Consider the following 19,591-nt stretch of genomic DNA (forward strand, 5'->3'; position numbering starts at 1 on the left):
TGCCAGGTTGCGTGCTCGGATAAGGGTCTGGTATGGATTTTTAGGGGGACCCCACGCCGTTTTTTTTTTTTTTTTTTGGCGCGGGGTTCCCCTTAAAATCCATACCAGACCTGAAGGGTCTGGTATGGAATTTAGGGGGAACCCCACGTCAATTTTTTTTTTAAATTTTGGCTGGGGTTCCCCTTAATATCCATACCAGACCCGAAGGGCCTTGTATGGAATTTAGGGGGACCCCCACATCATTTTTTTTTTTTAATTTTGGTTCGGGGTTGCCCTGTGGGGAATTCCCATGCCGTTTTTATCAATGAACTTCTATGTGTATTGTCGGCAATGCAATAGCCGCGGTAGTTTTAAATGAGTTTTTTCCTTCAAAATGTCATTTTGCTGTCAGACTGTTCTAAACACGGGAAACATGCGCCCCTTTACAGGCATACTATAGACACCCCCCAGGTACGAAATTTAAAGGGATATTACACTTTTATTGTTTGACTTTAAGCATTAATAAAATCACTGCTCCTGAAAAAACGTCCGTTTTTAAAACTTTTTTTTGCATTGATCCATGTCCCCTGGGGCAGGACCCAGGTCCCCAAACACTTTTTATGACAATAACTTGCATATAAGCCTTTAAAATTAGCACTTTTGATTTCTCCCATAGACTTTTAAAGGGTGTTCCGCGGCATTCGAATTTGCCGCGAACACCCCAAATTGTTCGCTGTTCGGCGAACTTGCGAACAGCCAATGTTCGAGTAGAACATGAGTTCGACTCGAACTCGAAGCTCATCCCTATTGGGGAGATTCTCAAGTTTTGACCACCCTGAAAGCAGCTTGAATATAGGATTGAGGGCTATGTTGATCTTAAATCTCAGTTATTGCTCTCTAGTTGATTACTTGAATATATACTGTTACTGTCTCCTATTCTTCCTCAGAAATATTGCAGTAAAGACAATTTCTGTGTTTTATCATAACGTGTGAGTTTCTCATTGGTCATTGCACTTACACCGTGCCAGAGGGGACTGAGGCTGTTATTAGAGTTGAGATACAGAGTAATGGACTAAACAAACGTAAGCAGCTCCTTCAGGGGTATCGCTATGCATATATATATTTTTTTTTTGTCGTATATTAAATACAGAAATGTCTTGAATGTGATCATCAGCCACTGGACTCCGCAATTGTGGTGCTTTCCAGATTTTTGTGTATCATGGTATTTAGCAATGGGGTGTTTTCTGAGTCCAGAGCCATGGTGTAGCCATTTTGTGTGATCCCGATTTAGAAATCTCACTTTGTGAGTATACTGTGTAGGTGGGGAAATGGTAGATAATTATTACAACCATTAGGTGCCATGATTATCCCTATTTTCCAATGGTTTACAGTTGAAAGTTCTGGCCAACAATGTGGAATGAACAATTTTAACCTTGAAAAAATCCCGAACCTTCAGAAGTCTGTGTTGGAGCTGAGTCATCACTTGGAGTATCTGGGTTTTATCTTAGATACAGTGCAAGTCAGAGTTTTTCTGCCCCAAGGGAAACCTCAAACTCTCTATTCCTAGATCCAAAATCTTCAATTCAGGGAACCATTCACTTCTGCATAGAAGCTTCACTCTACACCCCTACACCTCACCTTTAACAACATGGCTGTTGAGGCCCAGATCTCTTCTTTTGGTTCTTCCTCCGGTGTTCTCGTCCGGAAACTTCCTCTGCGGCGTCGGCGCCTTCTTTCCTTCTCCTCGGGCCGCTCCGCATCCATGATGGCATGGAGGGAGGCTCCCGCTGTGTGACGCTTCTCTCTTCATCTTCTTCTCTTCACCTTCTTGTCTTCATCTTCTTTTCAGGCCGCTCCGCATCCATAATGGCATGGAGGGAGGCTCCCGCTGTGTGATGCTTCTCCTCTTCTGATGGTTCTTAAATAACGAGGGGTGAGGCCACCCGGTGACCCCGCCCCCCTCTGATGCACGGTGACTTGACGGGACTTCCCTGTGGCATCACGGGGTATGCCACAGGGAAGTCCCGTCAAGTCCCCCTGTGTCAGAGGGGGGTGGGGTCACCGGGTGGCCCCGCCCCCCCATTATTTAAGAACTGTCAGAAGAGGAGAAGCGTCACGCAGCGGGAGCCTCCCTCCATGCCATCATGGATGCGGAGCGGCCCGAGGAGAAGAAGGGAAGAAGACGCTGACGCTGTGGAGGAAGATGCCGGACAAGAAAACCAGAGGAAGAACCATAAGATGGAGGAAGAAACCGAAGGAAGATAGAAGAAAGAAGAAGCATTTAAATAAAGGAATTGTCAAAAACTGTCTCTTGTCATTTTTAACATTTTTGACACTTTTTTAGTGAAATGGTAGGGGGGCTTTTGTACCCCCTTACCATTTCACACAGGGGGGAGGGCCGGGATCTGGGAGCTTCCAGATTCTGGTAAGCCCCCCACCCGCAGACCCCCACAACCACCAGCCAGGGTTGTGGGGATGAGGCCCTTGTCCTCATCAACATGGGGACAAGGTGTTTTGGGGGCTACCCCAAAGCACCCTCCCAATGTTGAGGGCATGTGGCCTGGTACGGTTCAGGAGGGGGGGCGCTCTCTTGTCCCCCCCTCTTTTCACGCCAGGTTTCGTGCTCGGATAAGGGTCTGGTATGGATTTTTGGGGGGACCCCACGCCATGTCAGTCCCAACTGTGGGGGAAATTTCAGAGATTTCTTTGCAGGTTTCTGCACTGATGTCAATAAAAAAAAAAAAAAAATCGCACCCAAAGCCGCCAAAAAGTAGTACAGAAACTACTTTTGGAAATTGTGGTGCTGAACTAATTAGAACGGTGCAATTGCTGCCAATTTGACATGTCAAATTGTACCAATGTGAACCAGGGCTGACACATACAACACTGCCTATCCACCAGCTGAATTCATTACCTGCACTTCTCCACAGCTGTTATATCTAAAGATTCCACCTTTATCATTTACTTGCAGGTGTGCTGAAGAGATTTGTTTTTTTGGTGCACAAATACATATAGAAATGATAATATATAAAATAAAGATATTGCACTTCCCCAAAACCACCACCCCCAAAACTAGTTAAAAAGAAGAAAGAGAAGAGGAAAAAAAAAAAACACAACACACAAGCTCAATAATGTACTTTTATTTTGCCAGCAGAAACAAAATGATGTACATTCATTTACTAGCTTAAAAAATAAATAAATAGATAATAATTCTACAGGATACATGGTGCCACATTTAGCAAAACAGTTAGCAATTGGGTTTTAAGGGCCCTGCTCATAGGTGCTTACAATCTAAAATTTGTCTAAACCCTAGAGTGGATACAGCTTTACTTTCAGTGTATAATGGGTAACATTTCATACTACAACTCACCCACCAGCCCACATAATTTTTATCTGCAAGATTATAGAAACATACTTCATTATTCTTATATAAACATAGTCATTATTCTTACAAAACATTCCAACAGTATATAAAAAAGGCATATATTCAAAATAGAACACCCACCACCAGCCCACAATCCACATACATAGATAGGTGACTATGTTCTGCTGGAAGATGCATTTCTGTGTACATGATTAAGCAATGAGATCAAAAAGTAGAAGGTCAGAACATGTTCCCAAACCATGTTTGCATGGTCAGACAGGAACAATACACACACCACATTGACAGCATGGCCACATAAATCCACTTTTGATGGAAAAATGCATAAGAATTTCAGCAAACAGCCCTTGTTGGGTGTTTGTCAATATGCACAATATCATTCCTTCTCCCCCATAAATCACAGCAAAAAACCTGGCCTTCTCAGGCCAAATGACCTCCCCCCCACTGCAGCCCTTTATATAAGATAGGTTGTATTGTTAGCACACTGACACATGCCCAATAGAAGTACACGCCCACCAGTATCTTTCAATCTGTATCTTCATGTATATCTAAAATGATTGCACCTGATGAGCAGGAACACAAAATACTATTTGCAACTGTGTTAGCCCTTGGCTATGTGCATTAAATCTCCAACTACAGGCCAAAGATTTAAGTCCATTTGCATGCACATAAAACAAAGCAACAGTTTTCTAAGCATATGTACTCCTGCAGTGTAAACCCTACAATTTTAAATGTCCAAGTCCCTGGGCATGATTAGTGCTAACAAACATTAACCACTTGCCGACTGCTGCACGACGATATACGCCGGCACAATGGCAGTGGTGGGCAAATGGGCGTACCTGTACATCTCCTTTAAGAGGCGGAGAAAGCAGGCGCGCACACCTCATACAGCATGACCGTGCCTGTGGGACCGGCAGACTTGATGTCCGCCGGTCTTCTGGTGATCGTGTCAAGGAGCCGCAGAACGAGGAAGTGCAAACAAGGCATTTCCCCATTCTGGCTTGTGTCATGACAGAGATCACTGCTCCCTGTCATCGGGAGCAGTGATCACTGTCATCTGACTGGAAGCCCACCCCCCCACAGTTAGAATCACTCCCTAGGACACACTTAACCCCTTCATCAACCCTAGTGGTTAACCCCTTTACTGCCAGTGTCATTTACACAGTAATAAGTGCATTTTTATAGCACTGATCGCTATATAAATGACAATGGTCCCAAAATAGTGTCAAAAGTGTCCGATGTGTCCGCCATAATGTCGCAGTCCCGATAAAAATCGCAGATCACCACCATTACTAATAAAAAAAATAAATACATAAAAATGCCATAAAACTATCCCCTATTTTGTAGACGCTATAACTTTTGTGCAAACCAATCAATATACATTTATTGTGATTTTTTTTTTTTACCAAAAATATGTAGAAGAATACATATCGGCCTAAACTGAGGAAAAAAATTTGTTTTTTCATATAGTTTTGGGGGATATTATAGCAAAAAGTTAAAAAAAATTGCTTTTTTTTTTTAAATTGTCGCTCTTTTTTTGTTTATAGCGCAAAAATAAAAACCAGAGGTAATCAAATACCACCAAAAGATAGCTCTATTTGTGGGGAAAAAAGGATGTTAATTTTTTTTGGGTGCAACATTGCACGACCACGCAATTGTCAGTTAAAGCGACGCAGTGCCAAATCGCAAAAAGTTCTCTGGTCAGGAAGGGCGTATAATCTTCCGGGGTTGAAGCGGTTAACATAAGTCTCTGGCTGCAATGTGCTTCCAATCTAAAGTCCAAAACTAACTTACTAATTACTTCCCTCTTTCAACCCCACCACTATAGACAAGGTTGCTAAACTACTTGCTAATGTCCACCTTACCACCTGCCCTCTGGATCCTGTTCCCTTACAAATGCTATGTTCACCCTCTGGCTCTATGCTACATTCTCTAACCCACATCTTCAATCAGTCCCTCTTTTCTGGCATCTTCCCCAACTCTCTAAAAAATGCACTTGTCAGACCCATACTTAAAAAGCCCTCACTGGACCCATCCAATCTTAATAACCTTCGCCCCATCTCCTTGCTCCCCTTCTTATCCAAACTCCTCGAATGTCTGGTCTGACTGAGCGTCCACCTCACTGATAATAGCCTTCTTGATCCCCTTCAGTCTGGATTTCATCCTCAACACTCCACAGAAACTGCTCTCCTAAAACTAACAAATGATCTAATAACGGCCAAAACCAATCAACACTATTCTGTACTCCTATTCCTGGACCTCTCTGCTGCCTTTGATACAGTTGATCACCCCCTCCTCCTCAAAAAACTCCACACCTTTGGTCTCCATTACTGTACTCTTCGCTGGTTCTCTTCCTACTTATCCAACCACACCTTTAGCGTTTCCTACAACTCTACTTCCTCTTCCTTTCTCAGTTGGGGTCCCCCAAGGTTCTGTTCTTGGACCTCTCCTATTTTCAATCTACACCTCCTCCCTGGGTCAGCTGATAGCCTCCCATGGCTTCCAATACCACCTCTATGCTGACGACACCCAAATCTATTTCTCTACCCCTCAGCTCACTCCCTCTGTCTCCTCACGTATCACTAATTTACAATCAGATATATCAGTCTGGATGTCACACCACTTCCTCAAACTCAATCTATCCAAAACCAAACTTATAATTTTTCCTTCCCCATATGCCCCTTCCCCTGATCTCTCTGTCAAAAATCGATGGCACAACTATAAGCCCATCCCCACATGCCAAGGTTCTAGGTGTAGTCCTGGACTCTGAACTCTCCTTTAAGCACCATGTCCAATCACTGTCCAAATCCTGCTGCCTCAATCTCTGCAACATCTCCAAATTACGCCCCTTTCTAACCAATAAAACAACAAAGCTCTTAAATTCACTCGCTGGTCATCTCTCGCCTCGACTACTGCAACTCCCTTCTCATTGGCTTACCTCTACATAGTCTATCACCTCTTTAATACATCATGAATGCTGCTGCCAGACTCATCCACCTTACCAATCGCTCTGTCTCTGCTACCCCTCTCTGTCAATCCCTCCACTGGCTTCCGGTTGGCCAAAGAATTCAATTCAAAATACTAACAACTACGTACAAAGCCATCCACAATTTAGCCCCCAGCTACATCACTAGCCTAGTCTCTAAATACTAACCTACTCGTTCTCCCTCTTGCTCCCTCGTCACCTATATATTTATTTATTTATTTCAGGTACTTATATAGCGCTGTCAATTTACGCAGTGCTTTACATATACATTGTACATTCACATCAGTCCCTACCCTCAAGGAGCTTACAATCTAAGGTGTCCCTAACTCACATTCATACATACTAGGGACAATTTAGACAGGATCTAATTAACCTACTGGCATGTCTTTGGAGTGTGGGAGGAAACCGGAGTACCTGGAGGAAACCCACACAGGCACAGGGAGAACATGCAAACTCCAGCGGGTAGTGTCGTGGTTGGGATTTGAACCAGTGACCCTTCTTACTGCTAGGCGAGAGTGCTACCACTACACCACTGTGCTGCCACCTCCTCCCATGCTCGCATCCAGGACTTTTCCAAAGCCTCTCCAATCCTATGGAGTGCCCCACCCCAATCTGTCCACTTATCTCCTACTCTATTAGCTTTTAGACGATCCCTGAAAACTCTCCTCTTCAGAGAAGCCTACCCTACCCACACCTAACTGCAACTGTTTTTTTTTTCCCATTTTCTCCATCAGCTCACCCCCCACAGTCATTACCTTTTGTTTCCACTTGACCCTCCCTTCTAGATTGTAAGCTTTAATGAGCAGGGCCCTCTGATCCCTCCTGTATTGATATGTATTGTGTGTACTGTCTGCCCTCATGTTGTAAAGTGCTGCGTAAACTGTTGGTGCTAAATAAATCCTGTATAATAACTTTCTTACATTAGAGACTATTTTGACAGGAGACAAATGAAATACCAGCATGTCTTTGGATTGTGGTGAGAAATCCACACAGGGAGAACATATTAACTTCAAGACAAGCATTAGGATGTTGGCGAATTGAACCTGCAACCCCAGTGCTGCTAGATGGAATTGCTACCCATTTAGCCAGTGGGCAGCCTCACACATGTTGTCTGCATCTCTGTGGTGTGAACTAGTCCTAAGATCATAGCTATGCTCAGTGTCACAAGCAATATACAACATATTGTCCGAAGTATTGGGACGCCTGCCTTTATATGCACATGAACTGTAATGGCATCCTAGTCTTAGTCCGTAAGGTTCAAAATGAATTTGGCCCACCCTTTGCAGCTATAACAGCTTCAACCCTTCTGGGAATACTGTCCACAAGGTTTAGGAGTGTGTCTATGGGAATGTTTGGCCATTCTTCCAGAAGTGCATATGTGAGGCCATGTACTGATGTTGGACAAGAAGGCCTGCCTTACAGTCTCCGCTCTAATTCATCCCCAAGGTGTTCTGTTGAGGTCAGGACTCTGTGCAGGCTAGTCAAGTTCCTCCACCCCAAACTCACTCATCCATGTCTTTATGGACCTTGCTTTGTGCACTGCTCCAAATTATGTTGTGGAGTGGGGATTATGGTGTGGGGTTGTTTTTCAGGGGTTGGGCTTGGCCTCTTAGTTCCAGTAAAGGGAACTCTTAAGGCATCAGCATACCAAGACATTTTGAACAATTTTCATGCTCCCAACTTTGTGGGAACAGTTTGGGGATGGCCCCTTCCCTAACATTGGTGACTGAACACCAGTTCACAAAGCAAGGTCCATAAAGACATAGATGAACGAGTTTGGGGTGGAGGAACTTGACTGACCTGCACAGAGCCCTGACCCCAACCTGAAAGAACACCTTTTTCCTGAATTAGAGCAGAGACTGTGAGTCATGCCTTCTCGTCCAACATCAGTGCCTGGCCTCACAAATGCACTTCTGGAATAATGGTCAAGCATTCCCATGGACACACTAAACCTTGTGGACAGCCTTCCTAGCCTTCCCAGAAGCTGTTCTAGCTGCAAAGGGTGGGCCAAATCAATTTCTAACCCTACGGACTAAGACTGGGCTGGCCATTAAAGTTCATGTGTGTAAAGGCACGCGTCCCAATACTTTTGGTTAGATAGTGTATCTGGCAAGTTTTACAATGGTGGTGGAACCCTCCTACACATAAATACTACTTTTAGACATAGTTTTAGGACTTGGGAGATGGGAAAATGTCTCTAAATGAAGCGCATGTTTGGGATTTGAACCCAGACTCTCAGGGATGCTAAGCAGAAGTTCTAACCTTTAGGTCCAGAACCGAATTAAGAACATCATGGGCCTGGCACTGAGGATTATGGTTGGGCTTTTTATAAAAAAAAATAAAAATAAAAATGACCAGTTACTTACCGGTAACTGTGTTTCTGGGAAGTTTTCCAGGACGGCACCCTGAGAGATGATTGGTCCACCTGAAAGGAAACACAATCAAAGAGGTTAAAGCCCCCGCCTCTCCCCGTGCTCCTCAGTTGTGACGAAGTATTGAGCCACACCAGTGCACGAGAGTGAAGAAAAAAGACTAACACCACCACACTCTATATATTAGAAATACCTAAACAGAACGGGTGGGAAGTAGGCCTGCCGTCCTGGAAGACTTCCCAGAAACACAGTTACCGGTAAGTAACTGGTCATTTTCTCAAGTCATCTTCCAGGACGGCACCCTGAGAGAGGAGCAAGTAGCTCAGGCCTACCTTAGGGCGGGACAACCGCTTGCAGGACTTTCCTGAAAAAAAACAGATCTTGAGGAGACAGTAACTCCACCCTGTAATGCTTCAGGAAGGTGTTCTGGCTTGTCCAAGTAGCGGCTTTCCATATCTGCTCCACCGAAGCTCCGACCCTTTCCGCCCAAGAGGCTGCCAGAGATCGCATAGAATGTGCCTTGAGGGGCTGCCTTACCGGAATGCTCATAGGCCAAAGAAATAGTGTGCTTAATCCATCTAGCTATGGATGCTTTACTTGCTTGTTGGCCCTTCTTTTGGCCGGAAAAGTTAACTAAAAGATGGCTGGACCTTCTAAACTCCTTAACTTTATCTAAGTAGGATAATAAACGACGTCTGACGTCCAGACAGTGAAAAGAAACTTCCCTTTCATTCTTGGGATTGTTGCAAAAGGAAGGCAGCACTACTTCCTGAGTTCTGTGGAACTTAGTTGCTACCTTAGGGAGGTACAGGGGGTCCTGCCTAAGTATCACCCTGTCCTCTAATAAACGAAAAAATGGCTCCTTAAATCGAGAAGGCCTGAATCTCACCTACTCTCCTGGCAGATGTGATTGCTAGTAGAAAAGTCAACTTAAAGGTGAGGAACTTAAGGGAAATTTGGTCTATAAGTTCAAAGGGAGCCTTAGTTAGACTTTCCAACACCAGGGGGTCCAATGCCAAGTGTCTTTCCAAAAAACAGGATAGGGCTGCGACTTGTACTTTAAGCGTCTTGGTTGCTAAACCCTGATCTGCTCCATCCTGGAGAAATTCCAGAATGGCGGGGATCTCTTGTTGAGAAGTTCCTCTCACTTGACACCAGCGAGAGAAAACTCCCCAAGTCTTAGCGTAAATATGCCTTGTGACCTGCTTCCTGCTAAGAAGAAGAGTATCCACTACTATGTCCGACAGGCCCTTTTCCTGCAGGTTCCGCCTTTCAAGAGCCAGGCCGTCAGCTTGAAGAAGCTGGGGTCTGGGTGGCAGACTGGACCCTGAAGGAGAAGGTCACGCCGAACAGGAAGGTGAAGAGGCGGGGCTATGGACCAACGCTGTAAGGTTGGAAACCAAGCTCTCTTGGGCCACCACGGGGCTATCAGAATTAGATTGCCCTCCGAGAGAAAATACCTTTTTCAGAACTTTCAGGATAAGCCCCAGGTGGGGAAAAGCATAAGCCAACCGGAACTTCCAAACCTGGGCCAATGCATCTATCCCCTCCGTGCCCATTTCTCGAGCAAGGGAAAAGAACCTCTTTACCCTTCTGTTCTCCCTCTGGGCAAAGAGATCTACCTCTGGAATGCCAAACTGCTGGCATACCAAGGAGAAAACCTCTGGATTCAACATCCATTCTCCCTGCAGAATCGGCTGGCGACTGAGATAATCAGCCTCTATATTCAGAGTTCCCTTTATGTGAACTGCGGAAATAGAAAGAACCCTGTGCTCTGCCCACCCAGGATCTCTAGAGACAGACCCAGGAGGGACGTGGATCTGGTGCCTCCTTGATGATTCAGAAAAGCCACAGCTGTGGCATTGTCTGAAAGGATCTGAACTTCTTGGTTCTTGATTCTCCCCTTGAACACTTTTAACGCTTTTCCGATGGCCAAAAGCTCTCGAAAGTTTGAGGAGGATCCTCTCTGACTCGAGTCCCAGGACCCCTGAGCTTTTAGATCCTCTAGGTGTGCCCCCCACCCCCAGGAACTTGCATCTGTCGTTATTCTGAGAGGCTGAAGCTGACCCCAAAGAGACCCCCCTGAAGCCTCTGAGGAAGACGCCACCAGTGAAGAGATTCTTTCACTTCGACCAGAATGACGACCTTTAGGTCTAGAGAGCTCCTTTTCTTGTCCCAGGAGGATAAGAGGAAATGCTGGAGGGTCCTGGAATGTAGTTGTGCCTAAGGGACTGCAGTTATAGACGTAGTCATTAGGCCCAAAACTCTCATAATACCTCTGTATGAGGCTGTCCTTGCTTCTAGCAGAGAAGTGGCAGCTGAAATGAGGGCCTCTACCTTGCTCTGAGGAAGAATTAACCTTTGTTCCGCTGAATCCACCAGGAATCACAGGTACATCTTTACTTGGGCCGGAACCAGCGAGGATTTTTCCCTGCTGATGATCCATCCCAAAGATTCTAAGGTCTCCATCACCTTGGCTAGGTTCAGAAGCAGCTGGTCCCGATTCTGATTGTAAATCAGAATGTCGTCTAAATAGGGGATCAACATTATTTCCTGGAGATGTAGAAAGGCCACTACCTCTGCCAGGACCTTCGTGAAGACCCTTGGACTGGATGCCAGTCCAAAGGGGAGGGCCACAAACTACTAATGCTGAATTCCCTGTGGGGAGGCAATTGCGAACCTCAGAAAAATCTGATGACCCTGAAAAATAGAGACGTGGAGGTAAGCGTCTTTTAAATCTAAGGTTACCAAGAACACATCCTTGAGGAGGTGTCTTCTGAGGGAGTACACACTCTCCATGCGGAACTTCTTGTACCGCAAGAAAACATTGAGGTTCCTTAGATTTATTATAAGACGATATTTTCCTGGGGCTTGGGCACCACAAAAATGTGGGAGTGAAACCCCCGACCCTGTTGGTCTACTGGGACCGGTACCATGACCTCCTGACTGGCCGGCTCTTCTATGTTCCGTAGGATGCCTCCTGTCTTGCAGGGATCCTTGGGAAGGTGAGTCAAAAGAAACTTCTGGGGAGGAGGGGAGAGAAATTCTAACTTGTAACCCTCTCTTACTATCTGGAGAATGTGGGGGCTCTGCGTGACTCTTTCCCACTGAGCGATAAAGTGGGAAAGTCTTCCCCCTACTGGCAAGTCATTTGGCGGACTTGTCACCCGCCTTCTGGCTGGAAAAGAGAATACCTGATTCCTGCTTGTCCTTTCCAGCTCCCCAACGCCTATTAGGGGAGACTTTATCTGAGAAGCGGTTCTTTGCTTGGGGGCCACGAAAAAACCTCTTCCTGTCTCTTCTTGGTTTAACAGGGAACTTTTTCCCTTTTTCTGTAGATCTAGCCAAAGCTTGATCTAACCCAGTACTAAAAAGGAGTGAACCTGGGGGCGTGGCCAGGACCGGCATGAGAAGAAGTGTTTCGCACAGCTCCACTCCAGCACATTGAACCGATCCTTTCCCAGCAGCGATCCAGGGCCAAAAAATGGCGTTCCAGCTGGCTACCAACCCGCTTACCCTCCCGGATCATCCACCGGCCCCTTGCACAAGGGGGAGAATGAAGAAAAAGGAGGAAATTATAACCTCCGAAATCCAAGATGGCGCAGCCGCGGCCCTGGCACAGCGCACACCGAGGGGAAGTGAAAAACATAAAGAGGCGGCTTATAAGAAGGCACAGAAACTACAGGGTAAGGAATACCTGAGGGACATGGTGTACTATACCTAAAAGCTAGGGGGGCACCAGGCACAAGACGCAGGGGGGTCTGCTACACTGTCCCAGGAGGAGGCACATGAGATGGGAGAGCTGGACACATTATACGCTGATATGCAGGGAGAGGCAGACGCTGCTGCAGAGCGGCCTCCCCCTCTCCACACAGACACAGACAGTGAAGATACTGAACAGCTGACCCTAGCAGATATACTTAAGGCTGTGCATGTTTGCACAGCTTCTGTGAACACTCTTAAAGAGCAATTTGGAGGGCTGAGAGAGGATGTATCCCTGCTGAGACAGGACCTGCAGAAGATTAGAGAGCGTACAACTGCAGTGGAAAGCAGAGTGAGTGATCTTGAAGACAAACTCCCGCCAGTGGCTCGAGAGGCACATGTGGCCTATCAACTTGCTAAAGATAATAATAACAGAGCGGATATGGAAAATCGCTTAAGATGCAACAACATACGCATTGTGGGACTGCCAGAGAAAATGGAGGGAAAGGATGCCACTGCGTTTGTAGAGACCTGGCTGGTGGAGACATTTGGAAGAGAATTCTTTTCCCCATTCTTTACAGTGGAGAGAGCACACCGCACACCCAGGAGCCCCCCCCCAGACCCATTCTTGCCCGGCTTATGCATTACAGAGACAGAGAAGCGGTTCTGAGGAACGCACGGGAGAAGGCTAATGTCCAGGTGAATGGTATCAGAGTATCGTTCTACCCTGACTTTTCCTCAGAGGTACAAAAACGCAGGGCCAAGTTCTCAGATGTGAAACGGTGCCTACGGGCTCTGCAGCTTCCATATGCCATGCTGTACCCGACTAAGCTGAGAGTCACAGCTGACAGACAGGCCCATTTCTTTGAATCAGCCCAAGACGCAGCCATGTGGCTAGATCGTAACGAACAGGCCTTACGACACCGAGACAGAGAAGATGGAGACAGACTCGCCTGACATGCATAGTCTTGATAACTTCTGGAGTCCCACGATACGGCATTACAGTGGACTTGTTTGTTGCTCACTTATTCCCCTTCGGATGGTGCTGATATTCCCCTCTGGATCCTACAGTTTTTATTACCCACACTTTTTTACTTTGGGGAATGTTTTTGCCTTATGCTGCTGGGAACCTTGATATTGCTACGTGAACAGTGAGCTATCTTGTGAAGTAGGTAAGAGAAAATACGCTCTTTCCACGTGAGAGATAAAGCGAGCAAGACATGTTGGCTTTGGTTTCTATTTCATTTCTATGGGCGTGTCCCGTTGGCTGCCTGGTTTTTTGTTTATTCCCTATATTTCTTTTGTTTCTACCAAGAAATACACTACCGAAGAACCCTTTATTGGTCATGCTGCATTATACCAATTATTATTACCGATGTCATTGACTTGAGAATCAAGTTGGAACTCCCTGACCGGAAGCGGTATGTGCTGTCAAGGACCCCACCACATTCCCAGGAGGAGGATCCCCCACTTCCACTTTGCCTTGCAGACTCAGACAGGTTCAGGAGCTTTCTAGAAATGAGCCTTGTATTGCATTGCTCCTTAAAGTCATGCACCATTATGCCCAATGGTTGAACTGCCAATAATCTCTTGGAATGTTAGAGGTTTGGGTTCCCCACTTAAGCGTATGATGATATCTGCTTGTTTGAAAAAGTATCATCCTATGATTTTGTGTATGCAAGAGACCCATCTAACGGCCGAAACTAAATGTTGTCTTAGGTATGCCTGGGTGGGGAAAGCATATCACTCCACCCACACCTCCTATTCAAGGTGTGTGAGTGTAATGATCCATGGCTCTGTAGATTTTCAAGAATTTGATGTATGCATAGATAATGAAGGAATATACGTTTTCTTGCATTGTAGAGTTGGAAAGTTGAACTGTATACTGGCTTGTGTGTATGTCCCCCCGCCTTTTACGGCAGCAATACTCCGGTTACTGATGACTAGGGATGAGCCGAACACCCCCCTGTTCGGTTCGCACCAGAACATGCGAACAGGAAAAAAGTTCGTTCGAACATGCGAACACCGTTAAAGTCTATGGGACACGAACATGAATAATCAAAAGTGCTAATTTTAAAGGCTTATATGAAAGTTATTGTCATAAAAAGTGTTTGGGGACCTGGGTCCTGCCCCAGGGGACATGGATCAATGCAAAAAAAAGTTTTAAAAACGGCCGTTTTTTCAGGAGCAGTGATTTTAATAATGCTTAAAGTCAAACAATAAAAGTGTAATATCCCTTTAAATTTCGTACCTGGGGGGTGTCTATAGTATGCCTGTAAAGGGGCGCATGTTTCCTGTGTTTAGAACAGTCTGACAGCAAAATGACATTTTGAAGGAAAAAACTCATTTAAAACTACTCGCGGCTATTGCATTGCCGACAATACACATAGAAGTTCATTGATAAAAACGGCATGGGAATTCCCCAAAGGGGAACCCCGAACCAAAATTAAAAAAAAAAAATGACGTGGGAGTCCTCCTAAATTCCATACCAGGCCCTTCAGGTCTGGTATGGATATTAAGGGGAACCCCGGCCAAAATTAAAAAAAAAAAATGACGTGGGGTTCCCCCTAAATTCCATACCAGACCCTTCAGGTCTGGTATGGATTTTAAGGGGAACCCCGCGCCAAAAAAAAAAAAAAAAACGGCGTGGGGTCCCCCCAAAAATCCATACCAGACCCTTATCCGAGCACGCAACCTGGCAGGCCGCAGGAAAAGAGGGGGGGACGAGAGTGCGGCCCCCCCTCCCTCCTGAACCGTACCAGGCCACATGCCCTCAACATTGGGAGGGTGCTTTGGGGTAGCCCCCAAAACACCTTGTCCCCATGTTGATGAGGACAAGGGCCTCATCCCCACAACCCTGGCCGGTGGTTGTGGGGGTCTGCGGGCGGGGGGCTTATCGGAATCTGGAAGCCCCCTTTAACAAGGTGACCCCCAGATCCCGGCCCCCCCCCCCTGTGTGAAATGGTAAGGGGGTACATAAGTACCCCTACCATTTCACGAAGAAAGTGTCAAAAATGTTAAAAATGACAAGAGACAGTTTTTGACAATTCCTTTATTTAAATGCTTCTTCTTTCTTCTATCTTCCTTCATCTTCTGGTTCTTCTGGTTCTTCTGGTTCTTCTGGCTCTTCTGGTTCTTCCTCCGGCGTTCTCGTCCAGCATCTCCTCCGCGGCATCTTCTGTCTTCTTCTCCTCGGGCCGCTCCGCACCCATGGCATGGGGGGGAGGCTCCCGCTCTTCTCTTCTTCTTTTCTTGGATTGCATGGATTGCGGAGCGGCCCGGAGAAGAAAAGAAGAAAAGAAGAAGAGAAGAAAAGAAGAAGAGAAGAGCGGGAGCCTCCCCCCCATGCCATGGGTGCGGAGCGGCCCGAGGAGAAGAAGATAGAAGACGCCGCGGAGGAGATGCTGGACGAGAACGCCGGAAGAAGAACCAGAAGAACCAGAAGATGAAGGAAGATAGAAGAAAGAAGAAGCATTTAAATAAAGGAATTGTCAAAAACTGTCTCTTGTCATTTTTAACATTTTTGACACTTTTTTCGTGAAATGGTAGGGGTACTTATGTACCCCCTTACCATTTCACACGGGGGGGGGCCGGGATCTGGGGGTCACCTTGTTAAAGGGGGCTTCCAGATTCCGATAAGCCCTCCGCCCGCAGACCCCCACAACCACCGGCCAGGGTTGTGGGGATGAGGCCCTTGTCCTCATCAACATGGGGACAAGGTGTTTTGGGGGGCTACCCCAAAGCACCCTCCCAATGTTGAGGGCATGTGGCCTGGTACGGTTCAGGAGGGAGGGGGGGCCGCACTCTCGTCCCCCCCTCTTTTCCTGCGGCCTGCCAGGTTGCGTGCTCGGATAAGGGTCTGGTATGGATTTTTGGGGGGACCCCACGCCGTTTTTTTTTTTTTTTTTTTGGCGCGGGGTTCCCCTTAAAATCCATACCAGACCTGAGGAAGGGTCTGGTATGGAATTTAGGGGGAACCCCACGTCATTTTTTTTTTAAATTTTGGCCGGGGTTCCCCTTAATATCCATACCAGACCTGAAGGGCCTGGTATGGAATTTAGGGGGACTCCCACGTCATTTTTTTTTTTTAATTTTGGTTCGGGGTTCCCCTTTGGGGAATTCCCATGCCGTTTTTATCAATGAACTTCTATGTGTATTGTCGGCAATGCAATAGCCGCGAGTAGTTTTAAATGAGTTTTTTCCTTCAAAATGTCATTTTGCTGTGAGACTGTTCTAAACACAGGAAACATGCGCCCCTTTACAGGCACACTATAGACACCCCCCAGGTACGAAATTTAAAGGGATATTACACTTTTATTGATTGACTTTAAGCATTATTAAAATCACTGCTCCTGAAAAAACGGCCGTTTTTAGAACTTTTTTTGCATTGATCCATGTCCCCTGGGGCAGGACCCAGGTCCCCAAACACTTTTTATGACAATAACTTGCATATTAGCCTTTAAAATTAGCACTTTTGATTTCTCCCATAGACTTTTAAAGGGTGTTCCGCGGCATTCGAATTTGCCGCGAACACCCCAAATTGTTCGCTGTTCGGTGAACTTGCGAACAGCCAATGTTCGAGTCGAACATGAGTTCGACTCGAACTCGAAGCTCATCCCTACTGATGACTTACTTAGAGAGTCGTCCGGATCTGCCGTTGCTGATAGTGGGGGACTTTAATTGCTGGTTGAGTCCTTCCACGGATAGGCACCCCAGCTCCGGGGTCTCTGTCACGCTGTGGGACTCTCCATTGCTTAGATTGCTTAATGAGGTTGGCTGGGTAGATATATGGAAACAAAGGAACCCGGGCGTAAAACAATTCTCATGCTTCTCCAAGACTCTTGGGACGTTGTCCAGAATCGATTTGGCTGTGGGCAACCTGGCCATGCTCCCATCTGTCTCGGAAGTGCTGTATAAGCCACGTAGTGTTTCAGATCACTCACATTTAGTGATTATCTTGATCATATCCCCGAAATCCGGGCTACCTAGAGCCCCATGGAAATTGAATGCCTTCTGGCTAAAATTATTTCTATCCCACAGTGAGATGGAGCGGAGCATGGTAGAGTTTCGGAAAGCCCGGGAATTCCTGCAGTCCCCGATGGAACAATGAGACGCTTTTAACCTCCCTGGCGGTATGATTATTTCGGATTTTAGGTGCTGAAAGCGGTACCATTATTTTGCATGGAAATTTGGCGTTTTATATTGTAGGTCTGTAAATCTTAACAATAACACACTTAAATCTGTCCAAACCAGAGTCTAGTAGATATCCCGGGTATGATAAAGTTTGAAACACAAAAACATAAATTATAATATAATAAATAAAAATAAATAATTTAAAAAAATTTAAAAAAATAGTAATAAAATAAATTTCCCCACAATTCGCTCAATTCTGCAAGTGTTCTAATTTATTATCGCTGTTTTCTAGCTGGTCTAAAGCCACTTTTGACGTAAAGGGACACTTTTTGGTTGCTATGGACAATCTCCAGTTTCCAGGCAGAAAGAACAGTGTATATCATGTAAAACTGCATGCAGGGCATGGGCCAGAGCACTGGGAACAAAAGGGATGTGAAATCATTTCATACAGTACTGTAATCTGTAAGATTACAGTACTGTATGTGTTATGATTTTGACAGTTTTTTGAATTTGCCGCCAGGCTCCCCGCCCGTGCGTCGCGCCGCTCGCAGGGAACGGAGCCTGGCACGGAGAGGCTTCGGAGGAGGACGGAGCCCTCGGACACTGCGGGGGACATCGCAGGATCCCGGGGACAAGGTAAGTAACGCCGCCCCAGGATCCTGCAATGCGATCCCGAGTGTGGCTCGGGGTTACCGCTAATGGTACTGAATTTTAACCCCGAGCCACACTCGGGAAAACCGCCAGGGAGGCTACGGCCTATTTGAGAGGCTTGCTTATCTCAGAGATAGGCAAGGTTAAAAAGAATTCATCAGAACATAAGGAGGAACTTGAGAGGCAGGTAGTGGCTTTGGAGGAGACTTATGTAAGAACCCCGACAGACTCCGCTAGGGAGGCATGGCAGTCAGCTCAATCTGCTTATGAGCAGCTGCTATCCTCTACGGCGGAGAAAAAGCTATTCTTCTCTAGGTTGGCATTTTACGAGGAGATAGAAAGTACTGGGCACCTTCTGGCCAACATAGCTAACTCTCAACAGCTCTCCCCCGTAATAGGAGCCATTAAAACATCGGAAAAAACCAAAGAGAAAGCGCCTCTTAAGTATCATTGTTTATTATAGTATAAAAATCACATAAAAACACTTACATATGAGCTGGTGAATAAAAACTTCCAAAAAGAACTGATCCTAGTATCATCAAACATCCAGGTATATGTGTGAATGGATAAAAGCCGGGCGGAGGGCCGCGGACCTCCGCTCGGAGACGCCGGCTGTTGTGCGGTAGGCAGAGGAGACACAGCCGGCGTCTCCGAGCAGAGGTTCCCGGCCATCCGCCCGGCTTTTATCCATCCACACATATACCTGGATGTTTGACGATACTAGGATCAGTTCTTCTTGGAAGTTTTTATTCACCAGCTCATATGTAAGTGTTTTTATGTGATTTTTATACTATAATAAACAATGATACTTAAGAGGCGCTTTCTCTTTGGTTTTTTCATGGCTGTTATGGAGAGCTGACTTCGCTCAACAGAAAGCTGCCCTGGGCATCGTGTTTACAGAGATCCCTTTGGTGCCCACATCTATCCACATCATGAAAGAATTATAAACTATAGACTTTTTTTTTCTTTTTTGGACTATTTTTATTATTTTTGAATATTGTTTTTTAAACCCGATCATTTGTTCCCATTGATTGATTTCTTTCTATTGATTGATTATACACACATATGTGTGTCCACAATAATATATTTGTATACTATCTCTTTTATACTCATGGATTGAGCGCTGGTACATAATATACCTCATTAAAACATCGGAGGGTAGGTTGGTAAGCTCCCCTGACCTCATATTGATGGAACTGGTCAGGTTCTATGAGGCTCTCTATCTTCCAATGGTATACCCCGGAAGAACTGACAGATTATTTGCAGGGCATTGAATTCCCACAACTCACAAAGGGCCAAAAGGAGGATCTAGATGCTCCCCTCACGTTGGAGGAATTACAAACGGCACTAGCGGCATTCCCCAACTGTAAGGCCCCCAGGGCAGAT

The sequence above is a fragment of the Aquarana catesbeiana genome, linkage group LG03 (assembly GCF_042186555.1).
Source record: "Aquarana catesbeiana isolate 2022-GZ linkage group LG03, ASM4218655v1, whole genome shotgun sequence".
Classification (NCBI taxonomy): domain Eukaryota; kingdom Metazoa; phylum Chordata; class Amphibia; order Anura; family Ranidae; genus Aquarana; species Aquarana catesbeiana.